We start from the raw sequence: 25448 nt of genomic DNA on the forward strand, positions 1-25448 counted from the left end.
TTTTAGTCTCGTCTTTTTTCGTCAACAATAATGCATCTTAAGATAGTCTTAGTCAGTGTTTCAGGACATTACTGCCGTCTCATCATCGTCTCATCTTAGTCATGAAAAAAAAGGTCGTTGACGAACATATTTCCTCTCGTCTCGTCTGACGAAATTAACACTAGAAAATAGTATTTCTTGTCTCATGGGGATACGTTTCAATAATATGCCTTTGAGTTTCTTTTAAAAGTTGGTATACCATGATTATTGTTGGGTATTTTTGTATTTTCAAATGACTAATTACTTGTATTTTAATTAAATACATTTTTCATATCAGTATTTTATTTTGTTACATTTTATGAGCCAGTTTTTGTAGTTTGTAACAAAACAGTTTTTGATGTATTTGTGCCCACACACACACACACACGAACACATTGGGCACTGTCTTATTTCAGCAGTTTGGTTCAATAAATATATTAATACATCAATATACTGTATAGGCAAATCAATAGGTGCATTACTGCCACCTGCTGGACTGGACATACCCATCCCAGCCCGCAAGTACCCTTAAGATTTCGTCTGAAGTTCCTGAAGTTCATTAGGCAGCTCATGTATTTCCAGTGGAGCTAGGAGTGTTGCAGTTGCCAGTATTGTTGATGTATTTAGTGTCTACACGGCCCCTTTGGGATGTTGCACCTAGTAAATCTGCTAAAAACATACAAATACACAACCTCCCCACGGGGAGTAGATTTGCCGAACCCTATACCACACTGTAATAATTTTAAAATGAGCGGGACCTGAACAGGACACAGGAAGAACAGACAGACGGCCAGAATACTCTACGGCCGTAAACAATAGGCTATGCATTATGGTCAGGGAGAGTTAACACAGGCCACAACATGCCAGGAATCTATGACAATCTAGGTAATTTAGCTCTTTACACATAGGCTTCAGTCATTTTTTGGTGCTGCTGTCAATTGAGCATTGTATTGTTTAAATGTAGCCTATTGAATAATTTGAAATGATACTTTGAATTCAAGCAGAAACTCTTCTTTAATAATTGCTTGTATAGCCTACTTCAATATGGAGATGAAAATAATATATGCATGTTTAAGGGTAATGCAAAGATTTTGTATTTAATAAGGTGTGCCTGACCGATTTGAGGGCCGCTTGGGCCAAATATGCCAGGGCCGATTTTTGGTCCCAGTCCGCCCCTGTATATTATATCTAGTAGGCTATAACCTTTATGGAAATATAGCTAAGCCCTCTCTAGAAGTATGAAACAGCAAGTCATGCACTCAGTGTGGAATGGTAGGGGAACGCGTCGCTGCTGCTCCGGTAGCGTATTTGTACTATCCAACCAGCAAATCAGCACCCTCGAAATTGAAACACGACAAATTAGAAAAGTGTGATTGGCAGATTCAATAGCTGTCAATTAAAATTGACCAATTAGGTGGGGCAGAAGAAATATTTGGAGGGGCATTGCCCCTCCCAGCCCTATTCTAGATCCGGCCATGCAACTTACCCGTTAAATATTCCTACTTACCCCGTTAAATATTCCACAACTTATCCCGTTAAATATTCCTACTTATCCCGTTAAATATTCCTACTTACCCCGTTAAATATTCCTACTTATCCCGTTAAATATTCCACAACTTATCCCGTTAAATATTCCTACTTACCCCGTGACCGAAAAAGGTGAAAACTGGGAGCTGGCGGCGAAAAGACCAAACTGGAGGGCAAGTAACTACTATTGTGTCAGGTAAATGCCAAACTGGAGGGCAAGTAACTACTATTGTGTCAGGTAAATGCCAAACTGGAGGGCAAGTAACTACTATTGTGTCAGGTAAATGCCAAACTGGAGGGCAAGTAACTACTATTGTGTCAGGAAAATGCCAAACTGGAGGGCAAGTAACTACTATTGTGTCAGGAAAATGCCAAACTGGAGGGCAAGTAACTACTATTCGACTATGATAACACATTACATACTGTAGGAAAATACATTAGTCAGGACTCGGGAGACTGAAGAGGAAAAGAAAGGTAAACACTCTGAGACTTGTTAGGCGACGTGGTCACTCACTACAAAGGGCATTTTACAGGCCAATTTACCGTAAGATGTAGAAGGTAAATATACACTGGAATATTTCTGTAAGGGCCTTTTACATATTGACAAACGTTGATAATAACATGTATATGCCTGTAAATAGTGCAAATAAGCGATTTATTTCAACAAAGCCAGATAACACTGTAGAGTTATCTGACGATGGTAGTCAACATGGCGCCTATGATTTGAGTTGGCCAAACTCTCTCTCTCTCTCTCTCTCTCTCTCTCTCTCTCTCTCTCTCTCTCTCTCTCTCTCTCTCTATATATATATATATATATATATATATATATGACTCTGGGGCTGGTTTCCCGAAGCTTTTTTTTTACTGTAGCCTACAGCAATCTTCAGAAATCTCTGTTGCACATGCAACTCATATGGTACACTATTACTGTTTAGGTTCGCCATTGATTTTATGTAAGTAGGCTAATTAAGAAAATACTTTCTGGATATGTTTTCATACAAATGATAAAATGTGCACGCATTTGAACATAATTAAAAGCTTTATTCTCTTATTTCTTGAACCATCTTCTACAATGTTTAATGTGGAGAGTTACTTTTATGTTTAATGTTAACCAATGGCACAAAATACTGAATTAAATGTGGCTGCTGGTCAATCAGCTGTGATTAAAAAAACAATTCAATACTATTATTCAAATAAGTTCTTGATATGGAGTGATGAAGGATGGCGTAACGTGTAAAGGTTTTAGGGGGTTATAGCTGGTCATACCGACAGATTGCGGATCGCTTCCCCCTACAGACCTTGTGAAAACTTAAGGGTTAATTAAGGGCAGATCATTTCATTTCTACTTTTTATCATTGTATGCTATTAATAAGTTAATCCATGCTGAAGTAGCGTGATGTTACCGGAGGCGATATTTGAGCAATGTTTTTCATAACGCTGTCATGCCTCCACTCCACGTGAAGTGAAAAAATGATTTCTGAGCAATCAATGTCAACCAATTCAGCACCTTCAGGGTGGACAGTGCCTTGTACGTCGGACATAAGGAGCTTTTCGCAAGAAGACTCCTAAGGGACACAACTCTAAAGGTAAACAACTTTGCTACGGTTTACTTTTGAGTCTTCATAGCTCGCTAAGAGTGATCGTTAGCAGGAAATCGCCCCTGGGCGATGGTGTTGTTTACCCTGGTGAGGGTGTTGTTGTTGTCTACCCTGGTGAGGGCATTGTTATTGTCTACCCTGGCGACGGTGATGGTGTTGTCTACCCTGGTGAGGGCATTGTTGTTGTCTACCCTGGCGAGGGCGATGGTGTTGTCTACCCTGGCGAGGGCGATGGTGTTGCACTGTGGGCCGTCACTGAGGGTGCTCCGCAGGGTGAGTCGGGTCATGCTGAGTGACTGCTTCCTGCCGGGCACGGGCCGCTGCGAGCGCCGCCGCTGACACACCACTTCCTTGAACATCTGGCGGAAGCGGCTGGACATGAGGTTGTAGAGGACGGGGTTGATGGCAGAGCTGAGAGAGAAGAAGACGGAGGTGATGACATACTGGAAGATGTTCAGCTGGTCGCTCGTCCAGTGGGCCGGTCAGTGTGGAATGGAGCCCAGCAGATCCCAAACACCACCACCAGGACAACTGTAAACATAAACAACAGGACAACTGTAAACCAGAGGTTCCGTCTCTAAATTATTGCAGAAAAAATGGTCAAATACTACCATATTTACATTACTATTCCAACTAGTGTATGCTAGGAAGTGTTTGACTTCGTTGTTTGTCTGTTTGTTCAACAATAACTTTTTGCTGGTTGTCTATTGTCATTTTTTTGTTCTCATTGATCGGACGACATGATCCGTTTAAAACCCCATAGAAGTTTGGCTTCACTGGACTTTCGATGGCACTTCAGAATGGGCTGATCTAGACGTTTATATGACAAACGTTCCAAAATCGCCATTTCCAGGGAAGCCCAATGTCTCAGGGAGTGAATTGGGCAGTGGGATGGCCCGGACACCAAGCCTCTGTGTCAAGATTGGAGGAACCGTCAAAGGGGCTGAACTCTTTTTGATTGACAGCATTTACGTCGCAATCAGAGAGAGAGAGTTTTCAAGTCCAGTCCATGCTTGTAAACATTGCTTCTTTCTTAACGTAAGAGCAAGGCAGAAAAACGTTCAAAATTGATTTAACTATAGTCACAGAAAAATATACTGAGTAACCCCAAATCAGAAAAAGTTGTGACATGTAAAATGCAAATAAAAACAGAATGTGATAATCTGCCAATTTCGTAAATTCATATTTAGCTGCAAAATGTATGCAGACAACATATCAAATGTTGAAAATGATCATGGAAAATAGATGTTAATTTTGAATTTGATATCAACATGTTTAAAAAAAAACAATGACAAAGAAACAAAATGAGGAATATTTTACAACTAATTAAGGTAACTGGCAACATGATTTGGTATGAAAAAAAGCATTCCAGAAAGACAGAGTCTCTTAGAAGTAAAGAGATGTTCTTCACTCTGTGTAAACCTGTGTGGGCAAATGATGAAACAATATAATTATAATGCTTCTTAACATGACATTGTGAAGTACTTGGGGAATTCATCATTTACAGTACATTATATCATTAAAATATTCAGAGAATCTACAGAAATCTTTGCAAACAAGGGATAGCGCTGAAAAACAACATTGGATGGCCGTGTTCTTCTGGACCTCAGATGGCACTGCATTAAAACCAGACCTGTTTCTGTAATGAAAATCATTGTATGGGCTCAGGAAAACTTTTGATAACGGTTTTCTATGAGCACAGTTTGATACCCAATTCACAAATGTTAGTACAAACCTTACCATGCAAAAGAGGAAATTGTATTTAGACGTTATACAGAAATAAAAATACAAATAATGAAAATAAACTGGGGTAATGTGGAAAAATGTCCTTTGGTGAGATCAATCAACATTTGCCATTATTTTTGGAAATCATAGACTCCTCTGGGCTAAAGAGGAGAGGAACTATCCAACGTATCCAAGATGTTGTAGTGCTCAGTTCAAAACCCAGCTTATATGACTGTGTGGAGGTACATTAGTGCCTATGGGAATCTTGCACATCTGGCAAGACAAAATCAATTCTGAATGATGTATACAGATTTTGAGTAACATACTGTATACTGCCATCCAGGCAATGTCTTTTTCAGAGAAACCTTGAATATTTCAGGAGAACAATGCTAAAATGAATTCAGCACATATTTAAACAGTAGTTCTCCATAGAAGAGTCCAGGTGACCAATGGCCTGTCTGCAGTCCATACCTGTCAAATTAGGTGCATCATGGAATGCAAAACATGATTAAGAATACTTCATACTATTGAGCAACTGAAATCCTATATCAGGCAGAAATGGGACAACATTTCATTCTCAAAACTCTAACAAATAGTTTCCTCAGTTCCTAAACATATGCAGAATGTTAAGTTTAAGTATGTAGCCAGGGACTACGCCCCCAATTTATTACATGGGCCGGCCCCATAATTTACATCACATGACTTAAATCACTTCCTCATTTAGCCTAGTTTAGCACTCAGTTTAGCGTGGATGCAAGGTAATACCAGCATGTACTGTCATGGGTTGCATTGCGTACCTGTTGCTGTTGAAATGTAATGCTAATGCTACTCTGTTTGCCCTCAGGAAGAGCTACCTAATGCCATTGCTGTTTTGCCTTGTATTTTATTTATGATTTCTACAATTTGTTTTGTTTAAGTGTACTATATCCCGCACACAGACGCAGCTGTCCGGGCTTGCTGATTGTGGGTGATCTGTCTCGTTACGCCTGCATGTCCGTGTGCTTTGAGGGGGGGGATTTGTGTCTTGGCATCTTGGATCATTTTATTGTTTTGTTTGTGACCAACTGTGTTCGTCTCGTAGATACAATTAAGCTGCATCATGTATATCGCCACAGCTGGAGATTGGTTGGGCCCACTGGTGGTTGGGTACTCTTTGCTCCTCCTTATTGGTCACCTGCATGCTTAGTGTGTTTCCTTATAGCGTGTTTGTGTACACTCTTAACTGCGTGTTGGCACCACCCTTTGCTGTGAGTGTGGCTATCAGCGTGTGCGTGTGTGTGACTATTTTTGCACAGGTAAATTGGTGTCTCTTCTGGGTGCTTTCCTTCCCTCCAGTGGCCCACCTGACACTTTCCCAGCTGGTACAGTATTTCTTGCCCTTTTTTACACAAGATACATACATATTTATACCGGACTGTAAACTGTTGTGATTGTGCTTGATTGTAAACTACCTATTTAATGAACTCAATTTAGTGACAAATCTAATAAAATACATATATATTTTACTAACTATTTCCCTTCCAGCAGTTGATTTGTTTCCAAAAACATCAATAAAAGTTGAACTTGAGAATTGGGTCTCTGCTCTCTCTCTGTCCATATAAGAACTTGTGTCTTAAGGTGTTATAATTGAGTAGGGTACATTTCCCAGTTTCCCTCTGGGTGGCGTAGTCGGGTTCCTTTGCGTGACTTTGGACTCTTATGGGCCCTGGTCACAAGTATATATACTCTTTTGATCCCGTGAGGGAAATTTGGTCTATGATAGCTTCAGCGAAAGTTCTACTAGGAAGACTCGTAGTGTAGCTCTACTCCTCCCATGCTTACATGGAGTCAATCATAGCTTTGCCTACCTTTCGGGAAAGCCATGCAATCTGATCATTCACTCATTCAATCAGCGCTAGCCTATAGGAATTCAGTGGGCTCTTTAAATATGTTCCACCTAACACTGCTTTTGCTTCTCGGTACGCTGACTTTGACGTCCTAGCTCAGGCTTCCGCGTGGACCTGGGCTCTCTGCGTTTTTGCCTTCGCCTCTTCTGCCCTCAGTGGCGTTACTTGTTACAATCCAACCGCGCTCGTTCGCCGCGCTGTTAAGACCTGTGCGCCTTTCGGTCAGGGCCACTGCGTGTCGCTTCATCGCTCATCTCTGCATATCGGAGCCAGTCACACTCACGCTGTTGCAGCCTTCACTTCACGGTAACCTACTGCCGGGTCGCCGTCCTCGCGCAACTCTGTTGCAGGCCCATGTCGTTTCGGCAACGATTTCTCAAGCTTCTGTGTCTGGTTGGTAAGGTTATCGTGCTCTCTCTTCCCAAGCTCCTCGAGCTGGGCTACACTACCCACAGTCATGCCACCTGCTTGCCAACAATATTCGGCGGGCAGCTAACAAACTGATTCGTCTGACACGGTTTAACTTTCACTTAGGCCTCCTTACAATAATTCCTGCTGATTTCATAATCCCTGCAATTTGTGCTGTTAATTGTTAGCCTGCACCACGCTGCCGTTGAACCCAACCCAAGACCTGTTTAATTGATGTTCTACACTCACTGTGGTTATCTCGATGTCTACCTTGGTTGAGCGTCGTCAAACCTGTTGTTTTTTTTGTGTAGCCTCTTAATTTGCCTCGTGGCTCGTTGGGCTGTATAGGCTTTAGGCTAGGCTACTCGTCTGCTGGACTTCGGTTCAGGTATCACTCCTTGTGCATGGCTGCGGGAAGCCAGTTCATTCGTTGCATTTGTTTAATCATCTGGGCATGCATCACATACCTTCTGGTGGAAAGTCTACACGGCCTTCCTCGGGTGATTCTCTGCATGCACTGCTCAAGTCCTCCTCAGTCTGTCTTGTATGTGAGTTGCGCTTCAGCTTGCTCGATGTGGCACGGGCTGTTGATCGCTAGTGTTGCTCAAACTACTCTCAGCTACCGCTGATCTGTCATGTCCCAGGTATGCCGTGACGTCCCCGACGTTCTCAGCTATCTGGGTTCTCAATTTTGGGGGGTCTTACACCAAAGCTCGAACCAAAATGACTGCACGCCGGCCCATGGTCATCAATTGCCAGTATGTCACACAAGCTATTATCTAGGCAATTATAGGTGTTTTCTTTTCAATGCCCGTACTGTGTCTGTTCATGAGATGACGCCACAGTGATGGGCTCACGCCCACATGGTGTTGGTTGAGCTTTTAATTAAGAAGCTGTGTCATTTGTGTATTTAACATATCCTTCTAGCGTCTTTTGTATGTTTGAAATGTCTTTTCTGATTCCGTATTGTGTATTGGGTTCCTAGGAATTCTATGGCAGGCCTCACTTTGCTCACTGCCCACCAGTGGGTCACTTCAGCACTCCATATATTGGTGTTAATGGTTACCGGCTGTTCATGATTATGTCGGCAATGTTGCATTTCGCTAGTTGTGGTTTAAGTGGTGACCTATGCGGGAAGTTCGTTGATCACGACTACCAACATAGCCGTTGGCTGGTTGTTTTACCGATGACGATACTACATGTCACCTGTAACTACTCCTTCCTTCTCGCAGGTCAAACGGAGCGGTCCATAGTCACTGGCAGATTCAAGTCTCCTTCAGGCCAATGCTGCGTCCTTCATGCACTCTCTTTAAACACAACGGGTCTCTGCGTGTCCATGTGTTTTCAGCCCATCTAGTCACGCCATCCGTCACATTGATTGTTGCCGTTTTAGCAGGATCCTCTGCATAATGTATACTCTGATTTCCATTCTCCTATTTTGCCTTGGCTGTTTTGTTTTTGGCAGATATGCTCACCCAAAGTGATCGTGCCAGGGAGGACGTGCAAGTTCCTTTTACATTCTCCTCCCAATCTTTAATTTGCTAACCCCTGCAGGTGCATCATGCCTCCCCTCTTCCGTTGAGGGGATGCAGTTCGTCAATGGAGAAGCAGTTCCACATATCACACTAACATCTACTTTCTTACAGGGATGACACTACGTCTGTCATCTGTTTAGATCGCCTCTGGCCCGCTATATCAGCTACACAGATATGATTGGTTCCCCGCGATGCAAGGGGCAAAAGTTACGTGCATCATACTCCTTGCCAGACTCGAGTCTCTCCCTGAGCAAACGCTTCCGTGAGAACTCTGGATTCCCATGGTACATTGTCAGTCGCTTTGATAAAAATTGTGCCGGCCACATGTAATGTCACGTGTATGCACACCCCTCCACTCATCACTCAGGGGCCAGTGCTTGGCGCATGACTGATATAATTTATACATCCAGTTGGGCGATGGGTATTGCTTATTCTCTCCTCATTGCTACTTTTACTCATTGTCTCTCCAGCAGCCAGTTCTAAACTGTACTATCCTGAATTAGTGAAACACACTCAGCACACAGTGTGGTGAAGCACACACTAATTCCGGCGCAGTGAGCTGCCTGCAACAACAGCGGCGCTCGGGGAGCAGTGAGGGGTTAGGTGCCTTGCTCAAGGGCACTTCAGCCATGCCTACTGGTCGGGGTTCGAACCGGTAACCCTCCGGTTACAAGTCCAAAGCACTAACGAGTAGGCCACGGCTGCCTGAATGTTAAATGAAGAGGTGAACAGCATGGTAAACATGCCCCAGTCCCAACTATTTTTGAAAAATGTTGCTGGCATCATATTCAAAATGAACATATATTTTCCATGAAATACTCAAAATTTCCATTTTCAACATTTGTTGTCTATGTCCTTTTTCCAGTTAAGTATGTGTTTACGAGATTTATATATTACCACATTCTGTTTTTAATTGCATTTTACACAATGTCCCAACTTTTTCTGATTTGGGGTTGTATCTTTACTCAATCAAAACAACACAAGTGCACTTTTATTGATATTAGCCTACCTTAAATGCAATTAAATAACATTAATTTGAATAATGACTTTGAAAATATAATATTTTCAAAAATGGATTTATACAGTGTTTTGGAAAATAGCTCTTCATTTTATTAGTTATTAGTGAAGATCTAGTTGGCAACAAACATCTTCAGTGTATTCTTATACCGCTTCTTGTACAACTTTTCATGCAGTAGTTAAATACATTTGTAGAAAAGGCTACATGCGCTCGTTTGTTTCTGGCGGAGCCAGGTGTGTTTGAACCTGCCGCTGTTCTGAATGTAATTAGTGTCTACACGGACCAGGTGTTAACCTAATTGGAGTTTGTGCGCGTTCACATAAAAGGGGCGGGTTGCAGCGCAAGTCACCACTTTCAATGATGACGCGTTCACCTTATTTTACGGAGGAGGAATGCACAATTATTATGCCAAGTTATGAGGAATTAAAACCCACTCTCGACAAAATCAAATACGCCGGCAGTGAACAAAGCAAGGCAAGGCTGTTGGCAACGTATTGCAGATCGGGTAGCCTAAATGCCTAAAAGTAAAGTTTTATTCCCACATGTTCTTCAAATATGTGTTACGGAGGATTAGTAGCTTGCGGAATGTCTGAAATGAGTTGAAATAATTAGGGACCGTTCGTTATTTATAAACGGGGCCACCGGAGGAAAATAGGGGAGGGTCATGTCTTTTTATTCTTTGTTGAGGGGAGGGTCACCTAACTTTTTTTTGTCTAGGAGGGAGGGTCACCCATCTTTTGTATTAATGAAAACAGCGAAAAATCAAAGTGGCTTGTTTGATTGTTGATTTCTGTCGCCATATAACGTTCTCTTTCGTTCCATAGCTCTGTCAACATTTAATGAAAATAAGGGAGATTTCCCAGGTTTCTCACGCAAAACACGGAAAATGTCATTCGTCCCCATTAACGTTGGAAGGGTTGGAGCAACAAAGTAGCCTACTTTTTTCACCCCTAACAGCCTATATCCATTTGGTCAACTTTATCCAGCCCTAAACAAGTTAAATTTAACTTTGGTTTACTTGTAGTTTACCGTGTAGCCTAACTTTAAACCAGAGCTGCCAACTCTCACGCATTGGCCGTGAGACACACGCATTTGATTAGTTTCACACGCTCACACGCCACACCCCCGATTTCTCACGCTGAAGTGTCAACCTGGTCGGTCAGCCACTGATCGACTAGTTATGCTTTCAGAGACGGTGAGAGGGTTCAAGAGCACCCCCTGTCTGTGGAATTTTCTCCATTTTCTCTCATTTGCGATGCTACTTCAGAAGCCATCCCAGGCGCATTTCCCCGGCTTCAGGTATGCTTTGAGTATTACTGAGTATTTTTCACGCTGAAGTGTCAACCTGGTAGGTCAAATACCTGGCAGATGAGGTTCAACTAAACTAAACCTATACATATGACACATTACACATCATGTGAACGAGCGGAATCTAAGCTTTCTAATGATATTAGCGTCAAGTTGCTGTGATAAATGGTTCGCGAGAAAATTAACATTGAACCGACGTGCAATTTAGGCTAATCATATTTGCATTTTGCACACAGTGCACACCCATTACTCTCTGTTAAATATCTCACTAACCCTTAACACAATATCACAATAAACAGCAAACCGTACCGAATACGAGGATATAAAGCATACCTCTGTGCAATAAGTGGTTCCTAAGTAATCCGGTTTTGAAATTGCAACACATTTCTACATAGCCTCATTGGGGCGAAATTATAATGTATTTAATGTAAACTATTTGTCAGTACATACTTTTTTGTAAATTGCTCAGCCATAGATTATCCCACTATCATGGTTCTTATATTGTCAGGTTCCAGCCAATCCCACTTACACAGATAAATGAATATATTTATATTGGCATGCTTCTTAGTGACATTAATGCAAAAATATGAAGAAAATCAAATAATGAGACACAAATATTGATATAAATATTGATATAAAGCCTGACATAAGCCATATGCAAACATTCACATCATACGTTCCCAGATATAGGTACGTCCTGAAAAAGGAAGAGCATGTAGGCTATAGGCTAGATGGCCATTACAATGACCAATATATTATCTTAAATGAACTAGCTGAATAACACAGGTGACCACTTCTGCATAATTTCATGGAGTGCTGAAATGTACACACATTTTTTTAAATTTCTGTACTGTGGAATGTAGCATATGTTTTGTGGTTTTGAACTTATTGCAATATCACCATAACTATTCCACCTGTGTGTGCATGGTTATAATTCTGAAGTGCAAAATAGCTTAGGCTACAGCACAAATATTTCCATAAAAATAAGCAAGTCTGACCTCTGAATTTATTTTGAAAGTGCACCTGATTGATGCATTTAAAAGTTAAAATATACAAACATTTCTTAAATTCTTACAAAACACCCACCCACTTTTTAAAATTGTTAGTTTGGGTCCCCCCACTTTTGCCATGCGAAATACCAGTGCTGTTTTCAGCATCTGTTTAGTGCTTCATTGTCATTTTCATTGGATTCTCCCATTTGGCGCCAGAATCACTCTTAAGCTTTTTTTTTTTTGTTATACACATTCTCCCATTCCGCTTCTGTCACACATACAGTGACAAGCGCCAAATCCCCCGCAGTGTTGAAGAGATCAGTCGCCCCCTCACTTTTGATAAGGTAAAAGCCTTATAGGTAGGCTACACCAAATAAATAATAACCTATAGGTTTACGCTCGGCTATGTAAAACTCCCCATTAACAGCATCACGTCACTAACCACAGCGACTGCACAATCTCTATTCACTCTGTTGGATATCTGAAGCCAGTTTGTCTACTTAGATACTGTAAGTGTAAATCCTCAAATTATGGCCCGGGGTCTTAAGACAAAGTACAGGCCTTTAGGGGCAGGATTGTATTCCAGACAGCCCTTTATTTCTTATGCAAGTTTTATTTTGAGACATGCGTTTCTTGGAGCGGCATACTGGTAGGTCTTCAAAAGCATGACATTTTCGGTTTAGTTTGATATTTAATTTACTTTTGGACTGTTTGATTATATTGTTAAATGTTGGGACTGATGGGCAAATCTGGGGAGGTATTTGATGATCACTATTACATTCCATGTAGTTGAAAGAGTGTCGGGATTTCAAACAAACCATCCGCTTCCATGCGTTCATTGAACGTCCGCGGTGCTGTAATGGAAACCTTATTGTGTAGCCAAGTAGCCTATATATTGAGTTATTTTTTAATTATGCATGATTTACTTTTTATTAATTTTGTAGGCTGGCTTTATTTTGTTATATAGAAGTATCTAAATAACCTGTTAAAATGTACCAGAATTCAGGAAATTGCATCTAGTCCCAAACATTTTTTTGTCATTGCCTCAATATCAACACATCAGGATATAGGCTATGAATCTGATTGAATTTAGTATTGGCAATCCCCAAAATGCACCAGAATACAGGAAATCACATCAAACAAATTCAAAAAATTCTGGAGGAGGACCCCAGGACATATGCGACAATTAGTGGGGAGCCCTTATTACATGTGGGCCCAGGGGCCCGAAAGTTCATAATCCGTCCATGCCTGGTCCCTACATCTGAGAACCACTGATGTACGTTTTTTTTTTTACTGTACGGTAATAATGCTGAGCCAAACAAAAATCTCCTCAGCAAAATTTTGGTTGGCCCCACCAAATCTCACTCCAAGGTTTTTTGAAAAGTTGGCAGCCCTGCATCTGTTTCACTGGAATGGCAAGGGGTAACAACAGGACAACACAGAGACAGGCCAGAATGCAGGACTAATGTTATGAGAGTATTACAGTAATATGGGATATTCTACGGGAAAATATTAAAACGGCAAGACAGCGGGGAAACGTTAAGTCAAGTCAAGTCAAGTCAAGTTTATTTATATAGCACATTTCATACACAGAGGTCATTCAATGTGCTTTACATAAACAAAACCAAACGATAATAACAAATAAAAGCATAGAAGGGCAATATAGTCAAAGAATAGTTAAAAGGTAAAGATCATAATAAAAAGAAAACATAAAACACAAGGTAAAATCATTTAAAAATAAAGAATAATTAGTAAGCAAAACAAAGGCAAAAGTAGTAAAAAGTAATAAAAGACAAAGTAGAATAATTATCGAGGCAGATTCAGAATTTGTAACTCGGCACAGTTAGCAGAAAGCGTCTGAGAACAGTTTGGTCTTAAGTCTAGATTTAAAACTGGCTACAGTTGGGGCCTTTTTAATGTCATCCGAAAGTTGGTTCCACAGCTGAGCCGCATAGTTAAAATGATAAACCCGGAAAAAGTTGGCATGTTAGGTATTTTTCGGTCCCTGTGATTTATTTGTGAAATTGTGCAAACGGCCTTTTCAAGTCATTTGAGAAGGAAGGAGTGTAGCAAGCTCCCAAATTGACGCTCGCCTGAAAATTGAGTTTTGGATAATGTTCAGCTTCGCAGCTTTACAATGACTGAGGAAGTTTAGAGATTTAGTCCATAGCAACAAGTTCATGTGTTGAATTTGTTATTACCCAGTGTGCTTTGTTGAATGGTCTCCATGCTTTATTGTTTTATTTCATGTGAATACTTACTAGAGGAGTAACTTTTCAAGTAGGCTAATGCAGTTGCAGGAAGTGTGCATTTAGTTTCCATGCTTATTGTGTTTCCACAACAATGTTAGTGAGTAAATCTACTGAAATGGCCACCATCTTGGTGAAGTATGATGTGTAAGATCAGAAAGCAGAGGTTGATTTTAGGGCAGTAGCATATGTTGATGTGTTTTCATAGCGCGTAAGAGCGTGGGCGGAAGACATCGATAAATGGCCAGGGAGGGTCATGTCATTAATGAAAATGCTGCTGGAGGGTCGTTGAAAATTATATAGCAGGCAGGGGAGGGTCGTGCAACTTTAAATCGAAGCACTCAAAATCTCTCCGGTGATCCCGTTTATAAATAACGAACGGTCCCTTCAATAACCTATTTTGAGTTCATAGAAAGGCCTACAGATGCAACACAATTCAGAAGTGGGCATATAGATTACAGTAATAAGGATAATTTAATGTTTAAGTAGCCCCCATTGACTGATAGTGTATGCCTAATCCTGTGAACATTTCAGATGCAACATTGCCAAAAGCACATGGCAGCAGGTGAAAATGAAACATAAAAACATTATTCAGATAGTAGGTTTATATAGTTATAGCTTGCATTAATATTTCTTAATTATGAAAACATGTAGGCCTAGCTTATAGCCTTCACTTGGCCTCTGTTTTACAGCTAACAAGAAAAAGGTGTCTTTGAACACTAAAGGCACCAGAGTGTTTTACAGTAGCAGAGGAGTTGGCCATCGCAAATAATAGTGGAAGGCCGATTATGGAGGGGGTTGAGGGAGGCATTCGGTCGGATTCTGGTCCTGTGGAAATGTGTAGCCTTTATGTGCAGGGTACAGTAATATGCCATTCAATTCAACAAGTTTGTTAAAATGGTGATTTTAATTTATTAGGCCTACTGTAGGCTATGTCCCATTTATTTTCGGACATACAGTATTCTTGCTCAGATGTTCAGCACCGATGGAATAAATGAATGTCCACGTACGGGCATTGCTATGAGACGTCTTCCTAGATCATCTGACAAAGATAACGAATTCCCTTGGCTGACAATATATATCTTCATAGAGAATATCGTCCGGGTAAGCTATATATATTTTCTGGCGGTCTCTAAAACCCCTCGCCCTGCGAAGAGAGTCCCTCACAATTTGCGGCAATGTCGTATGGATCATCCAGGCAATGACATGTCGTCGGGAGAAATTGTTAGTGGAGGGGTGGTACTTATAAAGGGTGTGGTTAACGGAAACCTCGGGTTAACCAAGAACATAACCTGGTCGGAGCAGGTTTGAGATGCAGCGTAAATTGCCATGGCAGCATACCTCGGTTAAAACCTATCCACCTTTCGTAGTACGGGTTAATCGGGAAGTTACGCCACACGTGATCAAGTTACTCTCGAAGTTACCCAGATAAGCCAGTAACCCCGCTTCGTAGTAGCCTACAGGCCCCAGGTGTGTTTGAACCTGCCGCTATTGTTGTTAATGTGATTAGTGTCTACACGGACCAGGTGTGTTTGAACCTGCCGCTGTTCTGAATGTAATTAGTGTTTACACAGACCCGGTTGTGTGTTGCACTAGTGAATCAGCACGGTACGATAAAGAAGGATTTGTGCGTGTGTTAAACTTGATATTCAGTGTCGTAGTGAACAGTTACAACACAGGGCAATTCCATGGAAAATTACATTTTTGGTAACATCCAACGCCAATAAAATGTGATGGTATGGTATGATGTGAATGATTACATGAAATTTGAGCATTTGCTATTTTTGGCCGAAGAATGTACATGTACAAATGCACAAAAAAGGAATGTTATCATTCACATCATACAAAGGCAAGGCCAAGGCATTGGCGTTATGGATGTGACAAAAAGTCCATTTTCCGTGGAATTGCCCCACAGTTAACGCTCCACTGGAAATAAATGAGTGTACAGGAAGAGCCTTTTGCGCACCTAGTCTATAGTCAGATAAAATAAATATATGGTCTGACTAACTGCATTTACTGTTGTCTAACATATTGGTCATTGTTATACTAACCACGTTCACTGTGAATAAACAAATCTAAAGCAAATCTGTATGTGGTAAAAGGTTAGACTGTTGGGCACAGCCTGAGGAATTCGTTCTGTCAGAGATTTTCTGCCAGAGACTGTAGGTTGTGGAAAACAACACAGACAGTCTCAACAGGACTGAAAGTTTGTCATCTCAAGGGGTAGGAATGTTATTATTGGACACGCGGACTGTCTTTTTTATTTTCCATCAGTCTGTTTTGTGCCCTCTGATATTGCCTGTCATCTCGGGGGCTAAGAAATGTTAAATGACACAAAGACTCCGTTTCTCTCCTCTGGTTTACGACTAGTCTGTATCTTGCCTGTGGAATGGCAGCACCAGGCTACTGAGCTTTGTTTGCTGGCTGCCAACTGAGGTAAAAGGAGAGAACGAGAAGGAAATAAATGATAGATAGATAGATAGATAGATAGATACTTTATTGATCCCCAAGGGGATCATCATCAAAGATATGGGACACGGGCTAACTCCTGACCAACAACAAGCCTTTGCTGTTTCCAGCACATTATCCTGCTGTCTCCGCAAGCTATCCCAAGTGGTCCGCGGGCAGACGTGGTAAAATATAAATTATTTGTTTGCAATATTGAACCAACTTGTATGTAAATCCAAACAGTTCTGCAACACTGTCTATGTAACCTATGCCAGTGAATCCTCTGACACAATAAGCAAGGTGCCAAGACAATAAGCAAGGTTGTTCAGTGAGTATGCCTATTGTGTAATAATACACAATGTTAATAGGTGTAGCTAAAAAAAAACAGTAGACCTACTTCAACAGTATATTATATACTGTTGTACGTGCCGTGCCGTGCTGTTGTCTCGCCTGCCACTAGGGGGCTCAGGCTGGCTGAGGTGGGGCTTCATGTCTGGATTACAGAACTGTGAACTCCATGAAAATAAACACAGTGAAAGGCCACATTCATCATGGTTTAAACAGAGGACTGACATTGTATTGGTATTCATCTACAGTTCTATGCCAGTGGTCCAATGTGGTTATTTAAGTAAAATCTTCTTCTTTATTAGTATGTTAATACAATTTGCTAAATATGAATGAGCTGATATTTAAATTCAATTGAATGTATTTTTATTATTTACATGTAGCAAAATAATTGCAATAGCCTTAAAAAGAGCCCAGAGCCGCATCTCTCAGCATGCGAATGGACAAGCACTTAATATTAACATAAATGTGAAAATGTGTGTGTGTGCATACTTCACTGTGTCATAAGTCATGTGTGCGTGTGCTGGCCTGTGTGTGTGTGCGTGTACGTGTGTCTCTCTCTCTGTGTGTGTGTGTTTGTGCCTGTCTGTGTGTGTGTACGTGTGTCTGTGTGTGTCTACGTGTGTCTGTGTGTGTGTGTGTGTGTGTGTGTGTGTGTGTGTGCAACATACCAACTTGATGGATGCTGAGGTGGATTACATGGCCCTGCCCTGATAGCGGCCTCAGGTTTCTTTATGCTGGATTACTGCCAGCCTTCCCTGTGGATTCAGCCCGACATGGCTGAGGTAAATAATTCAGTTGAACAGAAGGATGCAGTCAAACGTTTTTGTTCTTGGTTAGGCTATTGTCTGTAGTTACCTTGACTGTGCAGTCAAGAGGCAAAATTCATCTCACACAGATAATTAACGCCCCAAGGGCCAAGCTGCCATGTAATTGGAATAAACTGTGGCAGTGTTACACAATCACAAACAAACTCTCACAGACCCACTTCCCTGGCCGCCTGGGTAGAGTTGGATGGTCTACACCAGTGTTTCTCAAAGTGTGGTCCAGGGACCACTGGTGGTCCGCAAGCTATCCCAAGTGGTCCACGGGCAGACGTGGTAAAATATAAATTATTTAGTTTGCAATATTGAACCAACTTGTATGTAAATCCAAACAGTTCTGCAACACTGTCTATGTAAGATATGCCAGTGAATCCTCTGACACAATAACAAGGTGCCAAGACAATAAGCAAGGTTGTTCAGTGAGTATGCCTATTGTGTAATAATACACAATGTTAATAGGTGTAGCTAAAAAAAAACAGTAGACCTACTTCAACAGTATATTATATACTGTTATGCGTGCCGCGTCCGTGCTGTTGTCTCGCCTGCCACTAGGGGGCTCAGGCTGGCTGAGGTGGGGCTTCATGTCTGGATTACAGAACTGTGAACTCCATGAAAATAAACACAGTGAAAGGCCACATTCATCATGGTTTAAACAGAGGACTGACATTGTATTGGTATTCATCTACAGTTCTATGCCAGTGGTCCAATGTGGTTATTTAAGTAAAATCTTCTTCTTTATTAGTATGTTAATACATTTGCTAAATATGAATGAGCTGATATTTAAATTCAATTGAATGTATTTTTATTATTTACATGTAGCAAAAATAATTGCAATAGCCTTAAAAGAGCCCAGAGCCGCATCTCTCAGCATGCGAATGGACAAGCACTTAATATTAACATAAATGTGAAAATGTGTGTGTGTGCATACTTCACTGTGTCATAAGTCATGTGTGCGTGTGCTGGCCTGTGTGTGTGTGCGTGTACGTGTGTCTCTCTCTCTGTGTGTGTGTGTTTGTGCCTGTCTGTGTGTGTGTACGTGTGTCTGTGTGTGTCTACGTGTGTCTGTGTGTGTGTGTGTGTGTGTGTGTGTGTGTGTGTGTGCGTGTGTGTGCAACATACCAACTTGATGGATGCTGAGGTGGATTACATGGCCCTGCCCTGATAGCGGCCTCAGGTTTCTTTATGCTGGATTACTGCCAGCCTTCCCCTGTGGATTCAGCCGACATGGCTGAGGTAAATAATTCAGTTGAACAGAAGGATGCAGTCAAACGTTTTTGTTCTTGGTTAGGCTATTGTCTGTAGTTACCTTGACTGTGCAGTCAAGAGGCAAAATTCATCTCGCACAGATAATTAACGCCCCCAAGGGCCAAGCTGCCATGTAATTGGAATAAACTGTGGCAGTGTTACACAATCACAAACAAACTCTCACAGACCCACTTCCCTGGCCGTCTGGGTAGAGTTGGATGGTCTACACCAGTGTTTCTCAAAGTGTGGTCCAGGGACCACTGGTGGTCCGCAAGCTATCCCAAGTGGTCCACGAGCAGACGTGGTAAAATATAATATAGATGAGTAGTTTGCAATATTGAACCAACTTGTATGTAAATCCAAACAGTTCTGCAACACTGTCTATGTAAGATATGCCAGTTTAAATCATATGAGTCCTCTGACACAATAACCAAAGTGCAAAGACAATAAGCAAGGTGGTTCAGTGAGTAGGCCTATTGTGTAGGCTAATAGTAGGTCTAATCTTTTTTTTTTTTCCAGCTAGGTGGTCCGTGCATTTTTTTTTATTGGTTAAGTGGTCCTTCATCTGAAAAAGTTTGAGAAACCCTGGTCTATACCACGCTACCGAGGATGAGAACAGTATGGTGTAAAAGCAAGAGCATTAGACTAATTATGACTGCCGCTAGCGAAGCGGTCATATAGGGATTGTCAAAGTCCCCGTCATCTACTTCCTGAATTTTTGGTCAACGATACCCGGGACACCGAACCACCGGGGCACATGAAATTTGGTGGGTATGTAGCCCCACTAGACTTTTACGGATGTACGGCTGACACATAATTACAAATTCAGTAGGATTAAAAGAAAGCCAAAATAAATATTCATCATCATCATGGCTGCATTTCCAGTATTGCCGATAAGTAGTCGTTTGTCCACTAGATGGCGCATCGTTGCAGTGAGACGTAATTTTGTTGGAAGTTAAAAGTGGGTTGGAAAAACAATGGACGCTTCCTACAAGGACTGTAGTTTACCGCAGAGAACGTCTAATAAGGATAGGATGATGTTCACATGAAATGTAATTCCCATTTCTTCTTGAAGCCGAAATAAATCTGAGGATGTTTATCGGACATGCTTGGTTTTTACTACAGGTACGTTAATCTTATAATATCAATAAGGACCTAGGTAATGTTACCGTTAGCGTTGGTTGAGTGATGGAGGCCAATTTGATTGATTGTATTTGTAGAAAACTATAAATGCGGTTATACCAAGCAAATTGATAGCAGCACTGTAATTGTATCTTTCGACTGTCATTTGTTAACCTGACCCTAGCCAGATGAATTTCGTTCCGCTTAGCTCCGCCTAGCTTCACTCACATCCATCTGGGACCTCTTCCATTGAGAGTGATTTCTGCAACCAACTTTATGGTTCAGCCAATCAGGACGCAGGGCGGGAGTTTCATAGATGTGACATAGCGTAGAAGCGACTGTGAGACTGTTATTAGCGTCACGGGTTGGCTTCGATGTGAGTGGTTGAAGTAGCACGTCAATAGATGACGGACAAGTGGCTTATTCAATCATATGCAAGCATTTTTTGATTAGGCCCAGCCTTCTGAAGCAACACTTCAATGGATCGGTTCCAGATGGATGAGTGGAGCTAGGCGGAGCGAAATTCATCTGGCTAGGGTCAGATTAGTCATTTGTTGCACGTGCTACAAAAATCATTCTGTGCAATGGAAGATTTACCAACGTTACACCGGTCTGATACAGTTTTGCCTATACATGCGTGAGACTGAGACGCCTGTTTATTTTGTTTTAAGTTCGTGCAGGGTGTGAGAGGGGAATCGATGTGCTTTGATTCCAGCTTGGTAGTCTGTGAAATTAAAAAGCACGTGTGTGAAGTATCCAAACAATGACACCTTCATTTCATTATGGCTGCTTTGGCAACACACCTTAAGCTACTGTGTAGTGGGTCCCATTTAGAAGTGGCTACTTCATTCGCGCTTTCCTTGACTCATGGAGCTGCGGGAATTTTATTACAACTTTTCGCCACGATATGGCAGTTTAAGTCCGCTTGATACTGTAAGGCGTAAGCCATTGGTTTCCAAAGGAGATTTTATTTGTGTCGCCAGCATAGCCTATTGACAATTTATGTTGTAAATAGGCCTACCTGTAGCTTAGGGAAGCTAACAGCTTTCTATTAGGATCTAGTTTGTTAGTTACAGTTTTGTCATAACTCCCTGATGCATTTTTGCATTTAGAATAGCCAGAGCGTGGATATCTCAATCGGAAAATTAAACAATATCGGGTGCCTATGGACTAGGCTGGGTGAACCCAGCCTGATCTGCCCGCTATTTATTTTTGATTTCTTAAAGATTGAGCTTGGTCTGGTGAAAGCCAGACTAGCCATGGACCTCAGTTACACAATGCAAGGGAACATGAATCAGCCTATATTTGCACGAACAATAACGGACAACAGCTCTTCAACTTTGGCCCATTAAAATGTGCATGAACAGTCTATCGACGCATTTCATCAAGGCCCATTTGGACATGTCAGTTATTTGCACCACTGGTTAGATGTAAAACAGCATTCCGTTTCAGACTACTGTTACTTAATTTGTGCATTAACAATAACGTTTCAGACTACTGTTACTTAATTTGTGCATTGACAATAAAGTATTACATGAACTAAAGATGACTAAAATCTTATGTAGAAGAAGAAACATTCACAAAAAATCAATCCATCCAAAAATGACCCTTGTTTTTTATAGCTGTTGAAAACGGCATGGAACTGACAGAGATGTTTTTGTTTATAAATAAATAAATAAATAAATAACATTATGCTGATACCTTTTGCTTTTCCCAAATACAATGTAGCCTACAGGTGTAAGTGACCTTTCATCAATCCAGTTGCAATGGATGAACTGTGATGAACTGCCCTACTTGTGATTGTTTAGAGATTTTAAAGGTTTTATAACAATGCTACATCTTCTTTGGCTATTCTACAATCTATTCACCTTTTCAGCACCAGTAGGCTACTTTCTGTGCAGCCACACACACACACTCAGGCATGCCAAACAAGCATACACAAAAGTTTCAAGAGTGGGGGATGGAGTAAAATATGGAGACAAATTGAAGTGTGATTTATTTTCGTGGAACGGATGTACAGGACTGAGCAGCGGTCATATTTTGTACCGCTATGCGGTACATCTAGTTCAAATCTAGGACTGTAATATGGTGGAAAATCACCCACCCAGTGCCTCTTTGTGTGTGTGTGTGTGTGTGTCTGTGTGTTTGGCACTAGGTCACTTCTTGACAATCACGTACTTGGACAGTTCTCCCTCTGACTCTCTCTCTGCTGTGGCCTAGACTTGTCCACTTAAGAGTGATTCATACCACTTAGCCTGTCATCTGCAGAAATACTCTGATGACTCAGTTGTGAGGTGTGTGAAGGATGGGGAGGAGGCTGAGTATAGAGAACTGGTGAACAGCTTTGTGGCGTGGTGTGGAAACAACCACCTACTTTTAAATGTGGCCAAGACCAAAGAGATGATAGTAGACTTTAGGAGGGCTAGGACAAAGTTGAACACTGTCTCCATCATGGGGAAAGAGGTGGAGGTAGTGGAAAACTACACATATCTGGGTGTACATCTGAATAACAAACTGGACTGGAAGTGCAACACTGAAGGGACAGAGCAGACTACACTTCTTGACGAAGCTTAGGTCTTTTAATGTGAGCAGCAGGATGTTGTACCTGCTGTTTCTAGTACCATTTTCTTTGCAGCCATCTGCTGGGGCACCAGTATCAGGGCAAATGACACCAAAAAACTCAAGTTGAAAAGAGCTCTGTAATTGGAAGTACACTTGAACCCCTAGAGTTAGTTGTTGAGAGAAGGATGTTGCAAAAGCTCCTTAACATTATGGACACCTCATATCCACTGAACGAACTACTGGTCAGACATCAGAGTGTTTTCAGCTGGAGGTTGCTTCAACTTTGCTGTAACAAGGACCGTTATAGAAAATCATTCCTGCCCACTGCCATAACTATTTACAACAACTCCCCTTTGTGCCGTGAGAGAAAAATCTTATGCTGAGAGACAATGCAGTTTACAACCTCTTCAACAGAGACTATATCCAATTGTATTTTTCTTTTTACTTGTATGTAGGTATGTATGCATATGTGTCATATATGTTTATATTATGAATTGCTGCTGTAACACCATAATTTCCCTTTGGGGATGAATAAAGTACTCTATCTATCTATCTTACCTTAAAGGGTGTTCTTTCAACGTGTCTTGGCAGGGACAGGTATCAAAGTCTCATGACCTCACCACAGGTGTGCCTCAGGGATCAGTATTAGGAGTAAATTTTCTCTATTTACACGACTTCCTTAGGTAAAACCATTCGCTCCCATGGATTTGACTATCACTGTTATGCAGACGGCACTTAACTTTACCTGTCTTTCCCACCTGATGACTCTAGCGTTTCCCACTGGATTTCTGCATGCCTTAAGGATATATATATATGTGTGTGCGTGTGTGTGTGTGTGTGTGTGTGTGTGTGTGTGTGTGCGTGCTACTCACACAGCATCTTAGTGACCTGTCGTCGGCGTGCCCTCTGCTGCTGCGCGCGCGTGTGCATGGGCGTGGGCGAGCCGCTCCGGCGTCCGCGGCTGAACTTGTCCTCGAGCGCCTGCAGCATCTTCTCCTGGTGCAGCCGCAGCCCAATGAGCAGGTAGAGCACGCTGAGCGTCAGCATGGGCAGCAGGAAGAACAGCAGCGTGGTCACCTGGATCAGCAGGTTGTACACCCAGCGCGGACGCACCAGCGTGCAGATGGCCGACTCGGCGATGCCGGCGGCGCCCGAGCCCGGCGGCAGCGTCAGGATGCCGTGCAGGCTGGTGTTGGGCACGGCGCATAGCACCGACGCCGCCCAGATGCTGAGGATCACCCGCTTGGCGTGGGCACGCGTCACCACGTACTTGGCCCGCAGAGGGTGCACCACGGCGATGTAGCGCTCCACGCTGAGCGCCGTCACGTTGAGGATGGAGGCGAAGCAGACCGTCTCGAACAGGAAGGTCTTGAAGTAGCAGCCGCCCCTGCCCAGCAGGAAGGGGTAGTTCCTCCACATCTCGTACAGCTCCAGAGGCAGCCCCAGCAGCAGCACCAGCAGGTCCGACACGGCCAGGCTGAATAGGTAGTAGTTGGTGGGGGTGCGCATCACCCGGTTGCAGGTGATGACGATGCAGGTGATCACGTTGCCCAGGACGCCCACCAGGAAGATGGTCAGGTAGGCCACGCAGACGGGGAGGAAGTCCGCAGAGCACTGTGGTCCCAGGTAGCGCTCCAGGTACTTGTCCAGGCTCAGGCACGCGTCGGGGACCACACCGCTGGCGTTCGCCCACTGGCTGCCGTTGCACATCAGCTCTGGAACACAATCCTGGAGGCCAGCCTCGCCAGTCGTCACGGCAATGGAAGAGCAGTTGGACTCAGGTGACATCCTGCAGTTTAGGAGAGGAGGGTTAAGAGTTAGTCCGACAGGAAAACAGACCATACAGACCATATATGGTCATGTAAATGTTGACTATCCAGTTCTGTCTCTCATTTCGAAGGGAATGTTCGAAGGCCACTCTACCGAAACGGCTCTGTTGTCTGTAACAGAAGCCTTAAAAGAAGCCAGGGCGACCGCTCGGTCATCAGTACTCATTCTGCTTGACTTATCGGCTGCCTTTGACACAGTTAATCACCGCATCCTTCTCTCTATACTCGCTAACATGGGAATCTCCGGTTCTGCTCTCTCCTGGTTTGAATCCTACCTCACAGGACGCTCGTTTAACGTATCATGGCTTGGTCAGCTATCTGCACCTCACCATCTCACCACAGGGGTCCCCAGGGCTCAGTGCTGGGCCCCTTCTCTTTGCTATCTACACCACCTCCTTGGGACAGATTATCCGTTCGCATGGCTTCTCATACCACCGCTATGCAGACGACACACAGCTCTATCTGTCCTTTCCACCTGATGACCCCTTGGTTTCAGCACGGATCTCGGATTGCCTCTCAGACATAGCTACATGGATGAAGGCACACCACCTCCAGCTGAACCTCTCAAAGACTGAACTGCTGGTCCTCCCAGCTAAACCTACCATACATCACGACATCAACATCAAATTGGACTCCCTGTCTGTTTCACCTACCAGGACTGCAAAAAATCTAGGAGTTGTTCTCGACAACCAACTAAACTTCTCAGATCATGTTGCCTCAGTCGCCCGGTCATGCCTTTTCGCACTCTACAACATACGGAAAATCAGGACTTACTTGACTCAAGATGCTACCCAACTTCTGGTTCAGGC

General features: G+C 42.5%; 1 pseudogene; it reads right to left on the bottom strand.

Moving 5' to 3' along the window:
* Nucleotides 1-3035: 3035 nt before the first annotated feature.
* LOC125300794 lies at nt 3036-24598 on the bottom strand (annotated as a pseudogene).
* Nucleotides 24599-25448: the final 850 nt, after the last annotated feature.

The sequence above is a fragment of the Alosa alosa genome, chromosome 9 (assembly GCF_017589495.1).
Source record: "Alosa alosa isolate M-15738 ecotype Scorff River chromosome 9, AALO_Geno_1.1, whole genome shotgun sequence".
Lineage (NCBI taxonomy): Eukaryota > Metazoa > Chordata > Actinopteri > Clupeiformes > Clupeidae > Alosa > Alosa alosa.